This window comes from Schistocerca piceifrons, chromosome 6 (genome assembly GCF_021461385.2).
Source record: "Schistocerca piceifrons isolate TAMUIC-IGC-003096 chromosome 6, iqSchPice1.1, whole genome shotgun sequence".
NCBI classification, from domain to species: Eukaryota; Metazoa; Arthropoda; class Insecta; order Orthoptera; family Acrididae; genus Schistocerca; species Schistocerca piceifrons.
In genome coordinates this window covers 314676402-314699691 of record NC_060143.1, presented here as the reverse complement: position 1 = coordinate 314699691, position 23290 = coordinate 314676402, and positions in this window count along the sequence as shown.

The window sequence follows — 23290 nt, the reverse complement described above, 5'->3', positions numbered from 1 at the left end:
CATCTGCCGACTTGTCAAGGACTTTGTGAATAATTTTCTCCATACATTTCTCCACTACTCTGCCCATTTTGATTACAAAAGACAACACGTACGAAACAGAGGTAGCTTAAAAATCATATAACGCCTACGAAACAAGAGACGATAACAAAAGTTTCCCGCGCGGGGTAGCCGCGCTGTCTGAAGCGCCTTGTCACGGTCCGTGCTGCTGCCCCCGTCAGAGGTTCGAGTCCTCCCTCGGGCATGAGTGTGTGTGTTGTGCATAGCGTAAGTTAGTTTAAGTAGTGTGTAGGCTTAGGAACCGATGACTTCAGCAGTTTGGTCCCATAAGACCTTACCACAAATTTAAATTTTAATTTTAAAACAAAAGTTTCAAAAACGACGAATTTTTCCAGCGTGATATCTGTGCTACCATCTAGCACCAACTACGAAGCCTGCAGACCTGACAGACGTTTGCGGGAACCGTTAATATACGTTTGACACAGCAGAAAATCATCGTAACTAGCGTGACGTAATATCACGACTGCGCCGCGCATTCCCATTTCCCGCATGCGCCGTAATATTACATCAACCACACACAAAGCGTTAATTAGAAAGGTAAGAAAAAAGGCTGTAATTAAAAGTCGAGAGAATAACTCTTTCAGTAACTGTTCATGTTATAATTTATTTTGCATTTTCTTGCTTCGAGGGAAAGTAGCTCATTGATTTTGTTGCCGAAGACAAGTTAAACAGCAGTGTCGCATTTTGACGACAAGATTTGACACTCTGCTTTCACCCATACTAATTTTGGCGTTAAGATTTGACAGTCTGCTTTCACGCATACTCGACATGCTGCAGTCACTGGCATTGACATTAGTTTCACCATGACTGCTTCGGTGATTAGGTAAACATCTCTTAATCCATAATTTGAAAAAAAATCGAAATATACAAACAAGAAGTCGAATCAGTGCTCTTCATCAGGTCTTTGTCCGCCCCGATAGCTGAGTGGTGCCGGTACGGTAGCTCAGCGTGTTCGGTCAGAGAGCCGGTTGGTCTCTGTAATAAAAAACTGGGTGGAAGGATCAACCACCGAACTTGAACAGGATGGCTTGCGACGTTCGCAATGACCAAACACAAAAAAGTGGTCAGCGCGAAGGATTGCCGTCCTACGGGCCGGGTTCGATTCCCGGCTGGGTCGGGGATTTTCTCCACTCAGGGACTGGATGTTGTGCTGTCTTCATCATCATTTCATCCCCACCCGGTGCGCAGGTCGCCCTATGTCGTGTTGAATGTAATAAGATCTGCAACAAGGCGGCCGGACATGCCCCGAAAGGGGCCTCCCGGCCAATGACGCCGAAGGCTCATTTACCTTTTTTTTCCATCAGGTCTTTCACTTGAAGTATGAAGGCACCTATTTCAGCAACTAGCTCCGCTGCATCAATAGCTCTGCTGCATTTGATACCAACATCAGCTGCACTTTTTTCGAGATAAGACATAGGTAAATGTACACTGATGGGCGAAACTTACGAACGAATGTTAATTTCGCGTGATGTGCCACTGAGCAGTAACGTAGCTTGATAAAACTTGTAGCTTACATAAAAAGAACTGCTACAGTTTAGCACAGAACGCAACCGAAAGAAATACGTAGTGAGACCAAGTGACACCTTTATTCAAAGACAATAATCACACTGAAAGCACCGCGATTCATGATGGTGTCCTTGAGATTACAAAAGGCGAGAAGTCGTTCCTAATATGGTTGTGATCACCAAGAATGGGACTGCATGCTCTGCAAAGTGCTCCCATGCTGGCCACAAGTTGTTGTTGTGGTAGGGGGTTCCATTCCTCCATCAGCGCGAGTGACAACTGCTGAATGGTCTTTGGTTCATATAGACGTCTCCTCAATGCATTCCACGCGTGCCCAACGGAATTGAAGCCGGGGGAATGGGCAGCCCAGTGCACAAGCCGGAATCCTATCGTTCCAAGAGTTCCTCCAACTGTGCAGTCTGATGCTGCCGCGCATTGTCACCCATAAAAATAAAGTCAGGGCCGAATGCACCTCTGAAAAGAAGCACATGGGGAAGTAGTACTGTGTTCAACGATTTGGAGGTCAGTACGCCCATGCAACATTATGCCTTTCCACACCATAACACCGGGACCACCAAAACGACCATGCCCGATATTGCTGGACGTATCCTCATATGTTCACACAGCATTACCCCTCTGTAGCCACGCGGGAATAGCCGAGCGGTCTAGGGCGCTGCAGTCATGGACTGTGCTGCTGGTCCCGGCGGAGGTTCGAGTCCTCCCTCGGGCATGGGTGTGTATGTTTGTCTTACGATAATTTAGGTTAAGTAGTGTGTAAGCTTAGGGACTGATGACCTTAGCAGATAATTCCCATAAGATTTCACACACATTTGAACATTTACCCCTCTGTACACCTAGCACCTGGGCCACCAAAACGATCAAGTTCGACAATGTTGGACGTACCCTCATATGATGAGAGGTGAAAACACGTAATGCAGCCAGGAGCATTATCGAAGATGATCGTTTTGGCTGGTACGGGGAGTATTATGCTATGGGAAACATTCACTTGGGCTTCCATGGGAACTGTGGTAGTAGTCGCTGCCATCGTGACAGTTTCAGGGTACCTGTTCGTGTTGCAAAGCCAGAATCATGCTACAGTGAGTTGACGAACATGGTAGCAAACTCACGTTGATGCGTTGAGCATCAAATTTGCCAGATCTGAACCTATGGAGCACATGTGGGATGCTATCGGGCGCCAGCTCAGCGCCCACAAGCCAGCGGTCCCTAATTTACGGGAAATGCTCGTCTGTGTGTAGACACGTGTAGCCACATACCACAGGAAAACCCCTAAGGAGTCGTCAGATCGACACCACTCGGAATGGCTGATGTTCTGCGTTCGAAATTTGTACCAAAGCGCTGTTAAGCAGACGGTCACAATGTTTTGCTCTTCAGTGACTGTAGAAGTAGATCTAGATTTTGTATCAATACTACACGCGCCAGTCACATTTTTAATGACCTCCACCTATGTTCGACGTCAGCTTGCAGTAACCACTCAGAGACGTCCAGTGGCAGCATTACCAATTTTTATGCGCTACAGTCTGGAACCGAGCGACCACTACGGTCGCAGATTCGAATCCTGCCTCGGGTATGGATGTGTGTGATGTCCTTAGGTTAGTTAGGTTTACTTAGTTCTAAGTTCTAGGCGACTGATGGCCTCAGAAGTCGCATAGTGCTCAGAGCCATTTGAACCATCTGAACCAAGTTTTTAAAGTGTGTGAAATCGTATGGGACTTAACTAAAAATGGTTCAAATGGCTCTGAGCACTATGGGACTTAACATCTGTGGTCATCAGTCCCCTAGAACTTAGAACTACTTAAACGTAACTAACCTAAGGACATCACACACATCCATGCCCGAGGCAGGATTCGAACCTGCGACCGTAGCAGTCGCGCGGTTCCGGACTGAGCTCCTAGAACCGCTAGACCACCGCGGCCGGCTGGGACTTAACTGCCGAGGTCATCAGTCCTTACACACTACTTAACCTAAATTATCCTACGGACAAACACAACCATGCCCGAGGGAGGACTCGAACCTCCGCCGGGACCAACCGCACAGTCCGTGACTGCAGCGCCTCAGACCGCTCGGCTAATCTCGCGCGACCAGCATTACCAACGGAAGGTATGTATAGCGTGTAGGGGGAACGCGGAAAACACTGTAGTCGCTGTTGTAATGCGGAAACGGAGCGATTTATCTGACGTTCAATTGGGCATCACCATTTGGCTTTCTGGGCAAAGCTGGAACCATTTCGGAAACTGCTAAGTTTGGAAATTGTTCGCATGCCACCGTGGTTAAAGTATACCCTGCATGATAAAATGGCGCTATCGTAAACCGGCAAAGTGGCAACTGTGGTGTTCAAATGGTTCAAATGGCTCTGAGCACTACGGGACTTAACTTCTAAGGTCATCAGTCCCCTAGAACTTAGAACTACTTAAACCTAACTATCCTAAAGACATCACACATATCCATGCCCGAGGCAGGATTCGAACCTGCGACCGTAGCGGTCGCGCGGTTCCCGAATGTAGCTCCTAGAACCGCTCGGCCACTCCGGCCGGCCAACTGTGGTGTACCACGGCCGTAGATGAGAGGGGTGAATGACGGATGTGGTGTTGTAAATGGGCGATTAGACGTGCAACTGTTGAACAATTGACCGCCCAGATGAATCAAGGGCTACCCCAACGACTTTGCTGATTATGGACGTCTGCAGCCTGGTTCATGCAACGGTAGTGACTGCTGTTCATCGGCGACGAAGGGTGGAATTTGCACGCCCAATACCGCAACTGGACGTCCACAGAATGGTGACAGGTGGCCTTTTCAGATGAATCACTTTTTACACTCCATCGGAAATATGGCAGTTGGCGTGTACGGCGTGAATGAAAAGTCTGACAGCAAACTCCCTGCAACAATCCGCAGCTCGTGGTCTCGCGGTCGCGTTCTCGCTTCCCGAGCACGGGGTCCCGGGGTCGATTCCTGGCGGGGTCAGGAATTTTCACCTGCCTCGAGATGACTGGGTGTTTGTGTTGTCCTCATCATCTCATCATCATTCGTGCGAGTGGCGAAACTGGGCTGAGTAAAGGTTGCGAATTTGTACGGGCGCTGATAACCGCGCAGTTGAGCGCCCCACAATCCAAACATCATCATCATCATCATCATCCCTGCAACAATCTTGGGAGGGTCTAGGCAGGCGGAGCGAACCTTATAGTCTGGGAAACGTTTTCATGGCATTCGCTTGGTGATGACGTTAGTTTTGGGAGCCACAGTGGATCGTCACAAATATGCATCTACCAGCAGGACAATGCATACGTATCTCAGTGTAATGCGTGGTTCGAAGAGCGTCAGGATGAGTTTACCGTACACAGCTGGCCACCAAACCCAATCGAGAATTTGTGGGACCACCTCGGTTGACCTGTTCGCTTCATGAATCCTCGAACCGAGAAACCTTGCGAATCTGGCCACGGCGCTGGAGTCGATGTGGCTCCCCGCCCCCGTCCGTAGCTTCCAGAACCTCATTGACTCTCTACCTTCACATCTCGCAGTGGTCCTCGCTGCAAAAGTTGGTTATTCTGGTTTTTGACTCGAGATCACATTAATGTGAGTGGACAGTGTACTGCATACAATTTAGTACTTTCACTAGTCGTGGAGGCGATTGCCAACGTCGTACCAGCGGCTGGCGTCATGAACTCGCAGATGAGTCCCTTACTGTGTGGTCTACAAAATATTTGTCTATTTTTACTATCGTCGTGCGTTGCTAGGACCTCGCAGATGGCTGCAGAGTTCATTGACCGTTCGGCAGACGGAGCGCGCGGGTTGTGGCCCCAAGTACTGGGCTGGGATGTCGGAGGTACACGGCACCGTGACCCCATTCGGCTACGAGTAGGCGCAGCCATCAGCTGCCGGCGACGCCTTCTGGAGGGCGAACCGGTCCCAGGATCCTCCAGCCGCCGCGTCTCTGGGCCAACCATTGTTATTCATGCCGTGCGGCACCACGCGCGCCGTAAAAGCACTTTAACTCCCTCCCAGCGCCGCCCTGGGACGAGTTCCTGCGGCTACACTTGTTCCGTCCTTCTGTCACTGTGTTTACGTTGACTCCCAATCTAGTTTTCCCGAAACATTTCTGGTTGCTCACGAAACACTCGATTGCGAAAATGCCGTTGCCTGTTGTTTCATCTGCGGCAGTCGTTTTTTTTCTCCGTGTGAACTCTGTGCCTCATTTCAGTCTTGTGTGGTTTTTGTGGGTGATACGTACTCTTTATAAAAATATGTTTAACCACTAAACTCCCGATGCTTTAAAGAAGGGGACTCCATGTATAAAACGACTTCAAATGCCTGATTACAAATGAGTTGATGTGTTAAATAATTGACGTTAACATCTACATCTACATACATACTCCGCAATCCACCATCGGTGCGTGGCGGAGGGTACCTCGTACCACAACTAGCATCTTCTCTCCCTGTTCCACTCCCAAACAGAACGAGGGAAAAATGACTGCCTATATGCCTCTGTACGAGCCCTAGTCTCTCTTATCTTATCTTTGTGGTCTTTCCGCGAAATGTAAGTTGGCGGCAGTAAAATTGTACTGCAGTCATCCTCAAATGCCGGTTCTCTAAATTTCCTCAGTAGCGATTCACGAAAAGAACGCTTCCTTTCTTCTAGAGACTCCCACCCGAGTTCTAAGCATTTCCGTAACACTCGCGTGATGATCAAACCTATCAGTAACAAATCTAGCAGCCCGCCTCTGAATTGCTTCTATGCCCTCCCTCAATCCGACCTGATAGGGATCCCAAACGCTCGAGCAGTACTCAAGAATAGGTCGTATTAGTGTTTTATAAGCGGTCTCCTTTACAGATGAACCACATCTTCCCAAAATTCTACTAATGAACCGAAGACGACTATCCGCCTTCCCCACAACTGCCATTACATGCTTGTCCCACTTCATATGGCTCTACAAAGTTACGCCCAAATATTTAATCGACGTGACTGTGTCAAGCGCTACACTACTAATGGACTATTCAACCATTACAGGATTCTTTTTCCTATTCATCTGCATTAATTTACATTTATCTATATTTAGAATTAGCTGCCATTCTTTACACCAATCGCAAATCCTGTCCAAGTCATCTTGTATCCTCCTACAGTCACTCAACGACGACACCTTTCCGTACACCACAGCATCATCAGCAAACAGCCGCATATTACTATACACCCTATCCAAAAGATCATTTATGTAGATAGAAAACAACAGCGGACCTACCACACTTCCGTGGGGCACTCCAGATGATACCCTCACCTCCGATGAACACTCACCATCGAGGACAACGTACTGGGTTTTATTGCTTAAGAAGTCTTCGAGCCACTCACATACTTGGGAACCAATCCCATATGCTCGTACCTTAGTTAGGAGTCTGCAGTGGGGTACCGAGTCAAACGCTTTCCGGAAGTCAAGAAATATGGCATCCGTCTGATACCCTTCATCCATGGTTCGCAAGATATCATATGAAAAAAGGGCGAGTTGCATTTCGCAGGAGCGATGCGTTCTAAAGCCGCGCTGATGCATGGACAGCAACTTCTCTGTCTCAAGGAAATTCATTAAATTCGAACTGAGAATATGTTCGAGAATCCTGCAACAAACCGATGTTAAGGATATTGGTCTGTAATTTTGAGGATCCGTCCTTCTACCCTTCTTATATACAGGCGTCACCTGCGCTTTTTTCCAGTCGCTCGGGACTTTACGTTGGGCAAGAGATTTGCGATAAATGCAAGCTAAGTAAGGTGCCAATGCAGTAGAGTACTCTCTGTAAAACCGACTTGGAATCCCATCAGAACCTGGCGATTTATTTATTTTCAACCCATTCAGCTGCTTCACAACCCCAGGGATGTCTGTCACTATGTCCTCCATACGCGAATCTGTACGGAGACTCAAACGGCGGTATGTTTGTACGATCCTCCTGCATGAAAGATTTCTCAAATGCTAAATTTAAAATTTCAGCTTTCGTTTTGCTGTCTTCCGTTGCCAGGCCAGACTGATCAGTGAGTAACTAGATGGAAGCCTTCAACCCTCTTACCGATTTTACGTAAGACCAGAATTTCCTTGGGTTTTCAGCAAGATCTTTTGCTAAGGTATGACGGTGGTAGTGGTTGAATGCTTCGCGCATCGCTCTTTTTACAGCAGCACGAATCTCTACTAACTTTTGCCTGTCCTCATTCTCCCGATCTTTCTTGTACCGCGAGTGCAACTGCCTTTGCTTCCTGACATTCTCCGAATTGCGCTGTTAAACCACGGTTGGTCTTTTCCGTCCGTAACCCACTTTTTCGGCAAATACTTGTCCAATGTGTGATTTACAATGTGTTTAAAATTTGCCCATAATTCCTCTACGTCCAACGTAGTAAATGAAGTAAATAAGTCGATTCATTTACTAAGTGGGATGCTAACAACTGCTTATCTGCTCTTTCTAGTAAGAATACTCTCCTAGCCTTCTTGACCGACTTTTTAACTTTCGTAACCGTAGTCGTAATGACAACATCACTAATCCCTGTCTCAACACTAACACCGTCGATGAGGTCTGGTCTGTTCGTGGCTACCAGATCTAAAATATTTCCATTACGCGTTGGCTGTCGATTTAGCAGCTCAAGACAGTTTTCGGATAATGTGTTCAAAAGTCATTCACACGACGGATGAATCCATAGACATCCCAGTCTATACTAGGTAGGTTGAAGTCGCCTCTGACTAATATAGCATGATCCGGGTACTTCCGCGATACAGAATGTAGACTTCTTCTGAATGATTCTAGAACTGTCACGCTGGAACCTGGTGGCCGGTGGTAACACTCCACAATTAACTTTATTTCCCCTAGCCCTGTTAAACGTGTCCAGATAACTTCACAATCACACTCTACTTCGACCTCAGTAGACACAATATTTTTGTCAACTGCAATGAAGACACCACCTCCTACGGTGTCTAACCTGTCAATCCTGTAAGCGAGAAAAAAGTTGGGGAAAGATTTGAGATTCCGCTCAAAGCTTGTTGAAAGTCGTTAAGTGCTCTAATCATGAAACACTGGGTGAATATAGTGTGGATAATTTGTGCTGCATTTTAAGCAAAAGCAATTTTTTTATGCATCTCCATACGTCATCTGCCCTGAACTATGTGTCATACAACGATGTTGTTTTACAGGTATATTCAGTGATGTATTTAGGCAGTGCCTGCAAATAATGTTGTGGATGGAGTTAGTGGTAAAGAAGTAATAGATTACAACTTCACACCTGATGTTCAAGTTTTGCTGTATGACGTCATAGCTCTTGAATTATAGATTGTTCAATCATTTAATTTTGCAGTTGGATTGAGTGGCGCACGTGGATACTGTCTGCCAACTGTCTTCCGAACAGACTCGGCAGTAACGAAGTAATAATTTAAAACGTCATGTATGATGCTGAAGTTTTACTACATGAACAGCGCAAATTTAGAAAGCAATAATTTTTTTTCCTTGCATCGTTTTTGGAGGATGTCATCGAGAAAAGGCTTCAGATTATATGTAAAGTCGCTAAGTCGCAGTCGCTAAGTGTTTTTATTCTCAGATACAAGACGAATGAAATCCATGTATTTGCGCACCGTCATTTACGCTGCCAAGAGACAAACACACAATTTTTAACTGTAATACTTCTCTTACTTTCAACATACGATTACACATTTTGACGAGTAGATAATGATAGAATTTTAAATTTCTAATTTCGGTCAGTAATAATGCAATATATTGATAATCAAATTTCTGTTTCTTCTAAAAACTGTTAGAAAGGCAACGTGTAGCTGGCACCGGGTTCGGAGGTAGTAGCTTAACAATATACTCGTAGATATGGACAAAGTGAGACTTTTTTAGTGAGGGAAAAGAATATGTATACTACTGACCATAAAGTTACTCATTTCCTTTATTTAAGGAGGTTAAACACTAAACATCTCCTCCTCCCTTATTTAGGGAGCGCATTTTATGCTCATGAAATCGCAAGAGTTGCATACATATCGATACCCCATGGGTGAGGCAGCTCAGACAGAGCACTCAAAATATTTTCAGAAGGCAAATTTATAAAAGTGCGTGTTTCGCTAATTTATAGCGGAAAATATGGCGACAGGAGACAGCTCGTTAGGTTTTGACGCGATGAAGATAACTTTCAGCATCCATCCGCTCCGTTGCTTGAACTGTTTGGCCACATTCGCCATTAAAGTAAACTATATCCACTTTTTCGACTGTCGTATACATCGTGAAAGACTGAATAGCTTCACGAGCAAATTGTCTGATTGCTGTAACTAGAGAGCACAAACCGATTGGGCTCAAACGTGCAGGTAAACACTTGAAGCGCACACGGATTTCGCGTTTGCTTACCTTTGGTACGCCGGCCACGAAAACTGAAAACGGCAGGGAGACAAGTGTGCTCACCATATACGCCTTTATATGCTCATCCGTTGACGCCTGTGGACTGAGGCACCTTTGGGCCTTCAAGCTCTGTTCCAGCGGAGATTTTTTTTTTTGTCTTCGGTTTTGGTACAATAGGACTGACTTTTATGAGACGTCTTCTTGTGGTGACGGGAGGAGGGTTGGCGGCGCTGTTATGTTCTTATTATTCGATGAAGTTCAGCAATTCTTACCTCTTTGCAGTCTTCTTCGAAGTGTCCTCCAGTGTCTCAGAAGAAAGCGTATAATCGGTTGAAACGTCTCTTTCGTTCGTTCGTCGTGATGTTTGTGACGTCGTGCGAAGGTACACTCGTGGTCGCTGCCAGCGTCTACCCACACACTCTCGATGTGTGTTACGCGTGACACATTCGGCGGCGTGCTGCTCCACCGATTTAATCAGATACTTTATTGGCAGACCCGGGTTAATTCTCCGCTCTCTTAAACTACCAATCATACTAAATAAGGGTTACCAGCCTCTCTTTGACCCACCAGGCAGTATTAAACTGCTCACCACACCAAAAACAATAATTACATTGTAATACAAAAAAAAAAGACGCACCATGAAGGAATTATCCTAAAGGGACGGAAATCGCTTGATGCGACGTACATGTACAGACAAAGAAATTATTGGAATTTCAGAAAAATTAGATGATTCACTCAAGAGACAGGGATTCACAAGCTGGGCAAGTACATAACGAATGAGATTTTCACTCTGCAGCGGAGTGTGCGCTGATATGAAACTTCCTGGCAGATTAAAACTGTGTGCCGGACCGAGACTCGAACTCGGGACCTTTGCCTTTCGCGGGCAAGTGCTCTACCATTTGAGCTACCCAAGCACGACTCACGACCCGTCCCCACAGCTTTAATTCCACCAGTACCTCGTCTCCTACCTTCCAAACTTCGCAGAAGCTTTCCTGCAGACCTTGCAGAAACATCCCCCAGGCTGTGGCCAAGCCATGTCTCCACAATACCCTTTCTTCCAGGAGTGCTAGTTCTGCAAGGTGTGCAGGAGAGCTTCTGTGAAGTTTGGAAGGTAGGAGACGAGGCACTGGCGGAATTAAAGCTGTGGGGACGGGTCGTGAGTCATGCTTGGGTAGCTCAGATGGTACAGCACTTGCTCGCGAAAGGCAAAGGTTCCGAGTTCGAGTCTCGGTCCGGCACACAGTTTTAATCTGCCAGGAAGTTTCAAGTAAAGCAGTTGTTTGGCTTGGCACTGATTGACAGAGTTGTTGGATGTTCTTCTGAGGGATATAGTGCCAAAGTCTGTCCAATTGGCGCATTAAATCACCTAAATCCCAAGCAGGTTGGACGTCCCCACTCTTATTGCTCCAAACATTCTCAGCTGGGTAGAGATTGGTGAGCTTGCTGGCTAAGGTGGAGCTGGCAGGCGCAGAATATCGTCGACTTTTCGCTGTGCTGCTCGAGTGCCGAGGACGACAACCAAAGGAGCCCTGCTAATGGCACCCCAGGCCATCACCCCTGGTTGTCGGGCAGTATGGCGGAAGATAGTCAGGTTGGTATTTCACCACTGCCCGGGGCCTCTCCAGACATGTCTTCAGTTTGGAATTTTATCGACTGAAGTAGGTCTTCGTTGATAAGTCCCTCTTCGAACTGAGCCCCGTTGATCAGTGACGGAATGTCTGGTGACGCCCCTGGACAGCGAACGCAACTATTGCCCGCCATGTGACCCTACAACAAGGAGTACCATTTCATTTCATAGCAAACATCTTTGGTTGTAATGTGCGTCACTCGTACGGCACAGCGGTACGTCGACGATGTTCTACGCCCCATTTCCTTGCCCCATCCTGGGCTTACATTTCAGCAAGATAATGCCCGCCTGCACACGGCGAGTTTTTCTACTGCTTCTCTTCGAGCTTGCCAAACTCTGCCTTGGCCAGTAAGGTAGCCGAATCTTCCGCTAGTTAGAATGTTTGGAGCATTATGGGTAGGGCCCTCAACCATCTCATGATTTTGAAGACATAAAGCGCCTATTGGATAGAATTTGGCACGATATCCCTCAGGAGGACGTCCAACAACTCTATCAGTCAGTCAATACCAAGCCGAATAACTGATTGTATGAGGGTCAGATGTGGATCAACGCGTTACTAACTTACTTATTTCGTGAGGTTCTTTCTCTTGAATAAATGAATTTTTCAGAAGTTGTAATTATGTGTTCATCTCTACATGTACATCACATATACCGAGTTGAGTCCCATTCGGATATAATTCTTTCGTGGCGCGTAGCTTTTTTTTTTTTTTTGCCTTTGAGTATAAAAGCCCTGTTGGTTTCTAATTGGTTTCAGTACAAATTCCGAGACCCTGTAATGTGTTCACCGCCGAATAGTTCAGTTCACTGCTTCCAAATGGCAACCAGCAACTCGCGCTAATAATACGAGGGGCGATCCAGATTCATTTACACTTTATTTTTCCCATCATTCATGGTGCGCTATTTGACTCGCCATTAGGGTGGCAAGTATATAGTACTGTGGTCTTAAATTCAAGTGTAATTCCTGGACAGTACAGCCTATTTTACCAACTGCTGCCATTATGCGAACGCCCAACATGCAGTGTCATCATCAAGGACAGCGTTGGATGACGTGGTTTGTGTGGAAGGAGTGTGTAAATACTGCAGATGTTCACAGACGATTGGTGGATGTATGGATAATCTGTACTGTGCACCAGCGTCCGTTCTTACAGCGTGACAGGAAAAGGGGGAAATAGCAGTGGTCCACAAAGTACTCTGTCTTACACCAGGCAAGAAAGCATGTTGATATTGCGTTGCCATCCAGTTCCGAGCTATGTTGAAAGTCTTTAGCTCATCGGGAAGTGAGTTTAATACCAACTGTAAAATTTGTACCGAACAAACCGACAATAAAACGACCTAATAAAAAAATACTAAAAATTACTTGTTTGCGCCAGAAAATTCGCCGACAAAGTCTCGAAAACAGTATCTCAATACATTGTATTTAATTGTTTTAGATGCATTTGGGATGGGCTGTCGTATCGGAGCAGCATGTTTTTTTTTAAGCTTTCTTCCTTCTTCTTGCAAAGAATGAGATCTGTAAGCCACGCCAAACAGAAGGCTTTTGCTTACACAGACAGAAAGGAAGGGGATCCGTAGAGTCGTGAGCAGGTGTAGTACTCGTATAACGAAACGGCAGGCCACCTGCAACAGGAGGTGACGCAGGCTGGAGAGTGGGACGGCCACAAGGCCGCGACGCCTGTCATTGCCAGCAACTCCATGCAAAACACCATCTGGAGGCGCGCCAGCGGATTGTGCGACGCGGGCTCACTGCTAGTTGCCGCCCTCTCGTCACACCCCTACAGCAGGCGGCAGTCTTTTTTACATCACCTTGCTCCCGTGGGTCGAGCCGGAACAACCATCGCTTATGTGACTACCTGCCACATTTGGTAAGCGCGGACCGCTACGAGGCGTGCAGGAATAGTCAGTCAGGATCTGGAAGGTACCGACGCAGACTCCAGTGCCGTGGCCAGCTGCGTTAGGTTGAGAATTCCATGACGCGAACAGCCCGATCGAGGCCTGTCCAAAGATTGTCCATTGGGTTTAAATCTGGCAGTTTGGTGGCCAGGGGAGTGTGGTAAATTCATCCTGGTGCGCTTCAAACTTCGCTCATACTCGTGTGAGCTGTGCGACTCGTAGCATTGTCCTGCTGGTAGATGCCATCGTGTCGGGGAAAAAGCATACTACATGTAGGCGTCGACAAAGTCCCCGAGATAGATGCATACTTGTGTTGATCCATTGTGTCTTCCAGAGAATGCCACGAAAACGTTTCCCAGACCATAACGACCTGGAGCATCGTCATAATGGTCCAGTTCGGAAGAGAGAGCTTTAGGCCTGGGGAACGTTTTCGTCATTCACGTACCGCCATTCAGTGGGCGTCCAGTTGCAGTACTGGCGTCTGAATCCCAACCTTCGTCGGCGACGAACACCATACATGCATGAACCAGGCGCCTGTTGCGAAGGCTGATGGAAGCCTCTTGGTTCATATGCGGGCTGTTGCTCAACAGTTGCACGTCTGTTCGTCCATACAGATTTCCGCAGCCGCCTTTCACACTGTCATCTATGGCCCGTGACGCACCACAGTTGCCTCGGTGCTGGTTTTGGATGGCCCCATTTTGAGAAGCACCGGCGGCATGCGAACAGCCGTTTCGGAAATGCTCCCACCCTTGGCCTGAAAGCCAATGATCATGACATTTTGGAAGTCTCATAAATCGCCTGTTTCCCCACTACGACAACGACTGCACTTTTTTCCGCGTTCCTCAACATGGTTTATACATTCTAAGGGGAAAAAAATGGACGGATATTGGACGTTTTATTGAAGAAATGAACTTCACAAAATGAGCAAGTTCATAGCGCGCTGGTCCATCTCTGACCCTTATGCAAGCAGTTATTCGGCATGGCATTGATTGAAAGAGCTGATGAATGTTTTTTTGAGGGATATCGTGCCACATTCTGTTCTGTTCAATTGGCGTGAGAAATCCTAGAAAGCCCGAGTGGTTGGAGGGCCCTACCCATACTACTACAAATGTTCTCAATTGGGGGGAGATCCGACGACCTCAGTGGCAAAGGCAGGGTTTGGCAAGCACAAAAACGAGCAGCAGAAAGTCTTACCCTGTGCGGACGGTCGTTATCTTGCTGAAATGTAAGCCCAGGACGGCGCAGGATATCGTCGGCGTACCGCTGTGCTACAAGAGTGCCGTTCTTGATAACCAAAGGGATCCTGCTATGAAATGAAATGGAACCCAGACCATCACTCTTGGCTGTCGGGCCGTATGGCGGACGATAATCCCCACGTGGTATTAGGCGCCTTGTCGCGGCTCGCGGGGCTCCCTCCGTCCGAGGTTCGAGCCCTCCCTCGGGCATGGGTGTGTGTGTTGTCCTTAGCGTAAGTAATGTGTAAGCCTAGGGACCAATGACCTCAGTAGTTTGGTCCCATAGGAACTTGCCTCAAATTTCCAAATTTCCTGACGACAATCTGGTATGTATCCCACCATTGTCCACGCGTCTCCAGACATGTCGTCATTGGTCACTGGGGCTCATTTCGAAGCGAGACCCATCACTGAAGACAATTCTACTCCAGTCAAGGAGATTACAGGTGCCGATTATCAGTGAAGCCCTGTCTGCAGAAACACCGGATAGCCATGGGATATCACGCTGACTGATACAGCCCGACAAGCAGGACTGATGGTCGGGGGTGCCATTTCATTTCATTAGCATCTCATCATCTGAGACACCCTACAGCTCACACGAATTTCAGCAGAAGGGCAAGTACAACGCAGACGTCTTTTTATTTAATAATAGCTGGTTTTTTAATACTGGCGTAATCATAAAATAATGCATTACATTTGTATTGAAAGTAAAACATATCGTTTGCAAAAATCGAAGGGTAATTTAAAGTCGATCTCTTGGTTTTATAGCTTGCCGCATTTTTGTGTCCTGTATTGGATTTGACAGACAAGAAATGTTGGAAACTTGCAAACGACATTCTAAAGCTTTTAAGTTGAGCGAAATCCTCTGATTTTAGTTAATTTCATAATATTTCTTGAAAATTTAAATATTTACGTCTTAAGTGTCCGGATGTATGAGCAACTGTAGGTTTTTTCCTCCTCCGTCATTGCTGCCACAAATTCACGCCCGTTCGTGCAGCAAGTTCCTGAAATTAACTTGCCCAAGTGACTTGCAGAAGTGAAGTTGCGCAAGTTTTTGTTCTAATGCACTTGCTGACGTTACTTGCTAGTGAACACACACGTTAATGTTCCTACTAGGACTTTTACAAAGAACGGGTTGTGTCGTATTATGTGAGCAATACGCTCGTGACTTCCTCGCTGTATTGTTTTCCTGAATGACTTTTCTTCGACAGTTATTTCCACGACTTCCTGAGTGGTGTTTTTATATTTAACTAGCTGTGCCCGGCCACGCACTGCTGTGGCTCACTCTTGTTAAACGAACAGAAAGAAAAGATAAAGCACACGTTTCTAATATGTATAATCTACTTTTCCCCCTGTTTCCGTCCGTCTCCTCCTACCGTCTCCTTGTCTAACTCCTCCGCCTTATCTCTGTTCATCTCCTCCTTTCCGCATTCTGTGTCCATTTCTTCTCACTTCTCTTTGCCTCTGTCTCTGATCTTGAGCCTTGTTTATTTTTATAGCAAATTCAGATTCTGTTGTGGTATAATAATCACAAGCCGATAAGCCATGAATAAAACTTTCCTTTTTGTTAAAAACGTTTCATTTTACTCTATGAAACTTTATGACACATATAAGACATATAGCTTTAATATACAGGGTGAGTCACCTAACGTTACCGCTGGATATATTTTGTAAACCACATCAAATACTGACGAACCGATTCCACAGACCGAACGTGAGGAGAGGGGCTAGTGTAATTGTTTAATACAAACCATACAAAAATGCACGGAAGTACGTTTTTTAACACAAACCTAAGTTTTTTTTAAATGGAACCCCGTTAGTTTTGTTAGCACATCTGAACACATAAACAAATACGTAATCAGTGCCGTTTGTTGCATTGTAAAATGTTAATTACATCCGGAGATATTGTAACCTAAAGTCGACGCTTGAGTACCACTCCTCCGCTGTTCGATCGTGTGTATCGGAGAGCACCGAATTACGTAGGAATCCAAAGTGAACGGTGATGGACCTTAGGTACAGAAGAGACTGGAACAGTACATTACGTCCACATGCTAACACCTTTTTATTGGTCTTTTTCACTGACGCACATGTACATTACCATGAGGGGTGAGGTACACGTACACACGTGGTTTCCGTTTTCAATTACGGAGTGGAATAGAGTGTGTCCCGATATGTCAGGCCAATAGATGTTCAATGTGGTGGCCATCATTTGCTGCACACAATTGCAATATCTGGCGTAATGAATGTTGTACACGCCGCAGTGCATCTGGTGTAATGTCGCCGCAGGCTGCCACAATACGTTGTTTCATATCCTCTGGGGTTGTAGGCACATCACGGTACACATTCTCCTTTAACGTACCCCACAGAAAGAAGTCCAGAGGTGTAAGATCAAGAGAGCGGGCTGGCCAATTCATGCGTCCTCCACGTCCTATGAAACGCCCGTCGAACATCCTGTCAAGGGTCAGCCTAGTGTTAACTGGGGAATGTGCAGGTGCACCATCAGGCTGATACCACATACGTCGACGCGTTTCCAATGGGACATTTTCGAGCAACGTTGGCAGATCATTCTGTAGAAACGCGATGTATGTTGCAGTGCTCTCCGATACACACGATCGAACAGCGGAGGAGTGGTACTCAAGCGTCAACTTTAGGTTACAATATCTCCGGATGTAATTAACATTTTACAATGCAACAAACGGTACTGATTACGTATTTGTTTATATGTTCAGATGTACTAACAAAACTAACGTGGTTCCATTTAAAAAGAACGTAGGTTTGTGTTAAAAAACGTACTTCCGTGCATTTTTGTATGGTTTGTATTAAACAATTACACTAGCCCCTCTCCTCACGTTCGGTCTGTGGAATCGGTTCGTCAGTATTTGATGTGGTTTACGAAATATATCCAGCGGTAACGTTAGGTGACTCACCCTATATATATATATATATATATATATATATATATATATATATATAAACTATATGTCTTATATGTGTCATAAAGTTTCATAGAGTAATGTTTAAAAATATGGAATAAATCTGTTGAAAATATATAACTTACTTTCGCCCGAAAGTTCATTACAGTACTGTTTAAAAATCTGAAGCAAACTATTCAAGAATGTTTTCAGATTTTTGATAACGATGTTTACCTTTTATATATTACTTATGTATTTATATATTGTATGCGTATATATTGAAAGTATATAACCTGTGCCCGTACAAATGTTAATCAGAGTAATGTGTAAAAATCTGAAGTAATTCAGTCAAGAACTTCCCGAGAATTTTAGTAATAACGTTTCCTGTTTTTATATTATATTTTTATTAATATATTATATATATTAAAACATAGATATATAAACTTGCGTATCTGCGTGCAACAATGTGTCAAAATTTCGACATGGCTTTCTAGTAGGTATATGAAAACATGTATGTGTTCAAATAGAACGTTGTGTCGAAATTCCAAAGCAATCGGTGAAGATCTTTCCGAGATAACGATTTTGAACAAACGAACATTAACATTTTAATTTACATAGATTTATACGTTTGCATTCTTCGCTGAATCTACTGTGACTCCCTAGACGGTTTATTACTTTTATTATTTTAAAAAGTTTACATGTGCACTAAAAACGTTTGTACTAAGTAGGAAAAAATTTCATTATGAACTTATTGTCTTCTCATAACCACATAATCGGAAAGAGCTCATTTTCGAATCCATGTTTACTGAAACATTTTTGTTTATTATCTTCCACTTTCTCATTTGTCGGTTTTCGTTATTAATTATACGTTTGGGCAGTGTTGTTATGTTACAATATTAACCACGTGCAGTGTCTCAGCACCAAGCAAACTTCATTTTAGGACTATTGGGGTTTTTCGTTTCCGTTGGTTCCGCACCAAGAGGATCTATTTTTGTGTTCATGATCATAATGCTCGCCATTGCAATCCATCGTATTCCGCATCATCTCCTTCGTTACGCTATTTTTGAGACTCTTGCTCGTATGTGACTCCAGGAAGGCTCCTCGAAGTGTAGTGACCGCCCTGCTGGGCATCCCCAAGGCCGGTGAACTTCCGCGCTCCATGTTCACACTCCGGAAGGCGCTCGTGCTGTCATTACTGCGGCCGCATGGGCCGTCAAATTACAGTCCGCCGGTATTACGGCCCAAGAAATGACCGCTGCCAGTGCCGGATTCAGAACAAACCGGTCTCACCAGCCACTACCACAAGCACACGTCTGTTTGTCTTCCCCGCCGCTCGCTGCGTATCTGGTCCGACGATCGTCCATTACGCCGGCACTGTGGGAAATCGTATAACTCACGGCTTATTGCTGCCATACGTCTTTTATTTGCTCGCTGAAGTCTACGTGGGTCGCCAGCTCAACGCGATCGAATGTTACGAACGTTGGCTAAGCACTTTATTTGTCTGCTGGAAGATGTGTATTTACATCTACATCTACACGTATACTGAGCAAACCCTACAGTTTGTTGTGGAGAGTACATTTGGCATCACTGATATCCCCCCCCCCCCCCCGCCCATTATTCTATTCCATTCGCGAACGGTGGATGGGGTGAAGGACTGTCTCTAGGCCTCCTGGTTTTCCCCTGTTAGCCATCTCGGGACATATATACTATCTGAAAAATCGTACCTGAACACCCTGCGTGATGTGGAACTGACAACTAGATGTCGCCATTGTAAAAGGTGGCTGTGAGCATTGTGTTGTCAGTAGTTCAAAAAATGTTCAAATGTGTGTGAAATCTTATGGGGCTTAACTGCTAATGTCATCAGTCCCTAAGCCTACACACTTCTTAAACTAAATTATTCTAAGGACAAACACACACACACACCCATGCCCGAGGGAGGACTCGAACCTCTGCCGGGACCAGCCGCACAGTCCATGACTGCAGCGCCTAATACCGCTCGGCTAATCACGCGCGGCTTGTCAGTAGTGAAGCAGGAACAACAGAACTGGTCGGTCAGGAGAGCTCAATTGAGTTCAGACGTGGCCTAGTCATTGGATACCACCTAAGTAACTTATCCATCTGGGACATTTCAACCAATGTTGGGAAAAACTTGTGCATTTGAAAAAAAACCAACCCTGTGGGTGAAATGAGGTTTTCATGGGCTTTACTGGATTTTTTGCGGTTTTTCGTATTGAAAATTAAAGTCGTATATTGGTCAGACGATGCGTACCGTCGAGGATCGATGCCGTGAACACCAGAGGCACACTCGACTGATGTATCCGAGCAAGTCGGCGGTCGCTGAACATTGCTTGTCGGAAAATCACGCCATGGAGTTTGACCGCACGAGGATTCTGGTACAGACGTCGAGATACTAGGACAGCGTTGTTAGAGAGGCCATCGAAATTCGCACCAATGACGACCTCATAAACCGTGACTGTGGCTATAATCTTAGCAAGGCTTGGGAACCAGCGATTGGGTTAATCAAGAGTAAATCGAGCAAACGTATAGTTGTGACGACCACGGCGGACAGAGTCATCACACCGACGTCATCTCAGACGCCGTCGCAATCTGTTCCACCGCGCGACCGTGGCGCGGGGCGCGGACGGCGGAGGGAGCGCGCCGCGGGCAGAGGGTATTTAAATCGGCCGCCGCCGCGACCGAACCCAGTTCCCTCTGAGCAGCCATAGTGTACGGATCTCCGTGCCGGCACGTTCACAGGAGCTCAGTCCACCTGATGATGGTTACATGTATGATCGCCGAAATATTGTGCCCGTTGGACACTATAGACCGGCAGCACACCCGTGGATATTTTGATGAAAATTAAATAGTTCAATTTAAATTCCTCGGATTAATTTATTCAAAACACTAAGCTGTTCTTACAACTACTTCATTAGTGCTTCATTTCTCACCATACTAGCATTGCATCGATGGAGAGAATCTTCTCCACCTTCAAGCTTGTTTGGCCAAAATTAACAGATAATTTAGTAGAGAAGGGACCTGAGAAAATAGTGAAGATTTATAAATTTCTGCATTAAAATTAAATTGTACAGGGTGTCCCAAAAAGAATAACCCGATTTTAACTTGCAATAATATTGAGACAAATGTCACTAGGAACTGGAACAGCGCTAGAGGTAATCGTCATGGTTTAGAGTTTCAGAAAAAATCCGCTAGATGTCGCTACGAACGCTGATCTGGACGTGCGTAGTTTCCTTAATGCCAACATGCCTCAACGTTGGTCCTGTACGACCGCGAGACCAGGCTTTACCCTATTGGACTGTGATTTCATCCTGTGGGGATATGTTAAACAATGTGTTTACGTTCCTCTCTTATCTCGAGGCATTCACGAACTAAAAACCAGAATATCTTCTGCTGTAGTTTCAGTGACAAAAGACACTTTACGCTCACTTTGGGATGAATTCGGCTATCGGCTAGATGTGATCCGTGCAGCCAGTGGAGGACATACTGAACATTTATGATGGATTTTTATAAACTTCTGTCTTTTCTGAGTAATTTAGTATGCAATTTGTTGGTGTTAAGCCCTTCTTCCTAATAAATAATTCTATTTAAAATTTGGTCATTCTTTTTGGGACACCCTGTACTTTACAGTCATTACGATTCTACAGTCAGTTAAAGTTTATTCTGGAAGTCTAAATGTTACTTTACTGTGTTTGTTATAATGTTTTTTATATTGCAAGAAAACTTCAAACAGAATGTTAGAATATTAAGAAAATAAATTCTTGTAACAGGTGATAGTTGCCTTCAGTGAACACAAGATGTAATGGGTACAGGTGGAGAAATTTTATATGTGGTACCTTAATATGTATGCATATCAGTGTGCAGGCCATTTTGTCGCTATGTGGAACAGTCTTCCCACAGACACGTCACAAACTTTTCGAGCTGATGTTTTCTGCACGGTATTAACTGCACCATAAGATGGACTTCGCCTCTCGGTATAGATTAAGCGTTTTACGTCCACACTTCAGCACATGATCTTCTACCTAGGGGCAACCAAGGATTAATGGCTTGCTCTTGCCACAGGTACGTGGAGGTACTAACCAACCTAAAAACATATGAGATGTAATACCTATAATTATTAGTCTGTAAATGACATGAATAATGATGAAATGTTGTTCAGTACAATGTCCTCAGTCACCAATAGAAATATCTGCACTTATACCCGTTACACGCTTTATGATGGCTCTTTTTAATTTGTGTAAGGCTATGTAGCAATTCGTATGCGAATTAAACTTTCATACGTAAATATATTTGCGTTTTATTGGATTTTTTGGAGGTTTTTTTAACTACTCGTTTTTTTTTTCAACAATCCTTATTTCAACTGTTCCAAACATGCCAAGTCGACTTCTGGTGGTGTGAGTGTGAAGTAAAATGTAGGGGAACAACGTCTTCCTAACCCAAGACAAGGCTTGTAATTCCGCTCAGGGACAGTCGAGTATTGAGGATGGTGATTGTAAAAAATCGTGTGAAATCAGCGGGAGGAATCACTTGTGAATTCCAGTGCTTCCTACTTATAAGCCACACATTTCTGTTGTCACAAGCGACACTTCAGGTGAAGTTAAGAGCGGCGACACAGGATAGTTGAAGACCGGAAAACTAGTGATTTTGAATGACGAATCGTGCTGTACCAGGGCTTCATGCTTTACTATTCCTAGAATGGAGTCTAAATGTTCTTGATTTCCGCAATCCAGCATAGTGCAGATAGCGGAAGCTACGTAAAATATAATTTCATTTTACCCCTCCGTTTCCCAGTCTTGGATGGCTTGCGGGAAAACAGCTGTAAGCACGTCCTTACGTCAGCCCGAAAACCTCTAATCGTACCGTCACTGCCATGACAATAGCGTATTAGGGGAAAAACATTGTTTCTGGACTCGTCTTAGAAACGCATACTCACAGAATTCGGAGAATGAACCTTCCCATGATCGATAACTTCGTAGTAGAGCTGAGCATTTGTGTGATGATCTCGCCCGGTTCAGCACGCCCATGACAAATCGCTTCGCTCTTCCTCGAATTTTGTCTGTCTCCGATGTATCCATCTTAGTAAGACACGAAGCATAACGAAAAGTAGTCATGAAGCGATCTGACTCGAGCTTTGCATGCGACCCATTTCTTACAAGAGTTGCATTTCCTTGGAATCGTTGTTGTTGTTGCTGCTCTAGTTTTGTTGCAAGTAAGAGTGTTGAAGCTCCCACAATGTCGTGCCTCCCCTGTTCCAGGTATCTCATTCTGTTACCTAGTTTCCCAAAATCTAGATTCATCTGATTGGTCCATTTGAAATCACCCCGAATAGATAAACTCCGCATTGAGGGATAAGGTCTTTGCTATACAAAAGTGTGTGGATAACGTGTTGTATCCGTCCTGGAATCTCTTCTAGACTGGTCTGCAGCTCGTGGTCTCGCGGCCGCCTTCTCGCTCCCCGAGGACGGGGTCCCGGGTTTGATTCCCGGCGGGGTCAAGCATTTTCATCTGCCTCGAGATAACTAGGTGTTTGAGTTGTCCTCATCATTTCATCATCATTCATGAAGATGGTAAGATTGGGCTGAGCAGAGGCTAGGAATTTGTATGGGCGCTGTTAACCGCGGAATTGAGCGCCCCACAAACCAAACTTCATCATCATCTTCTTCTAGACCTCATAGCACATTTACTACCTTGTA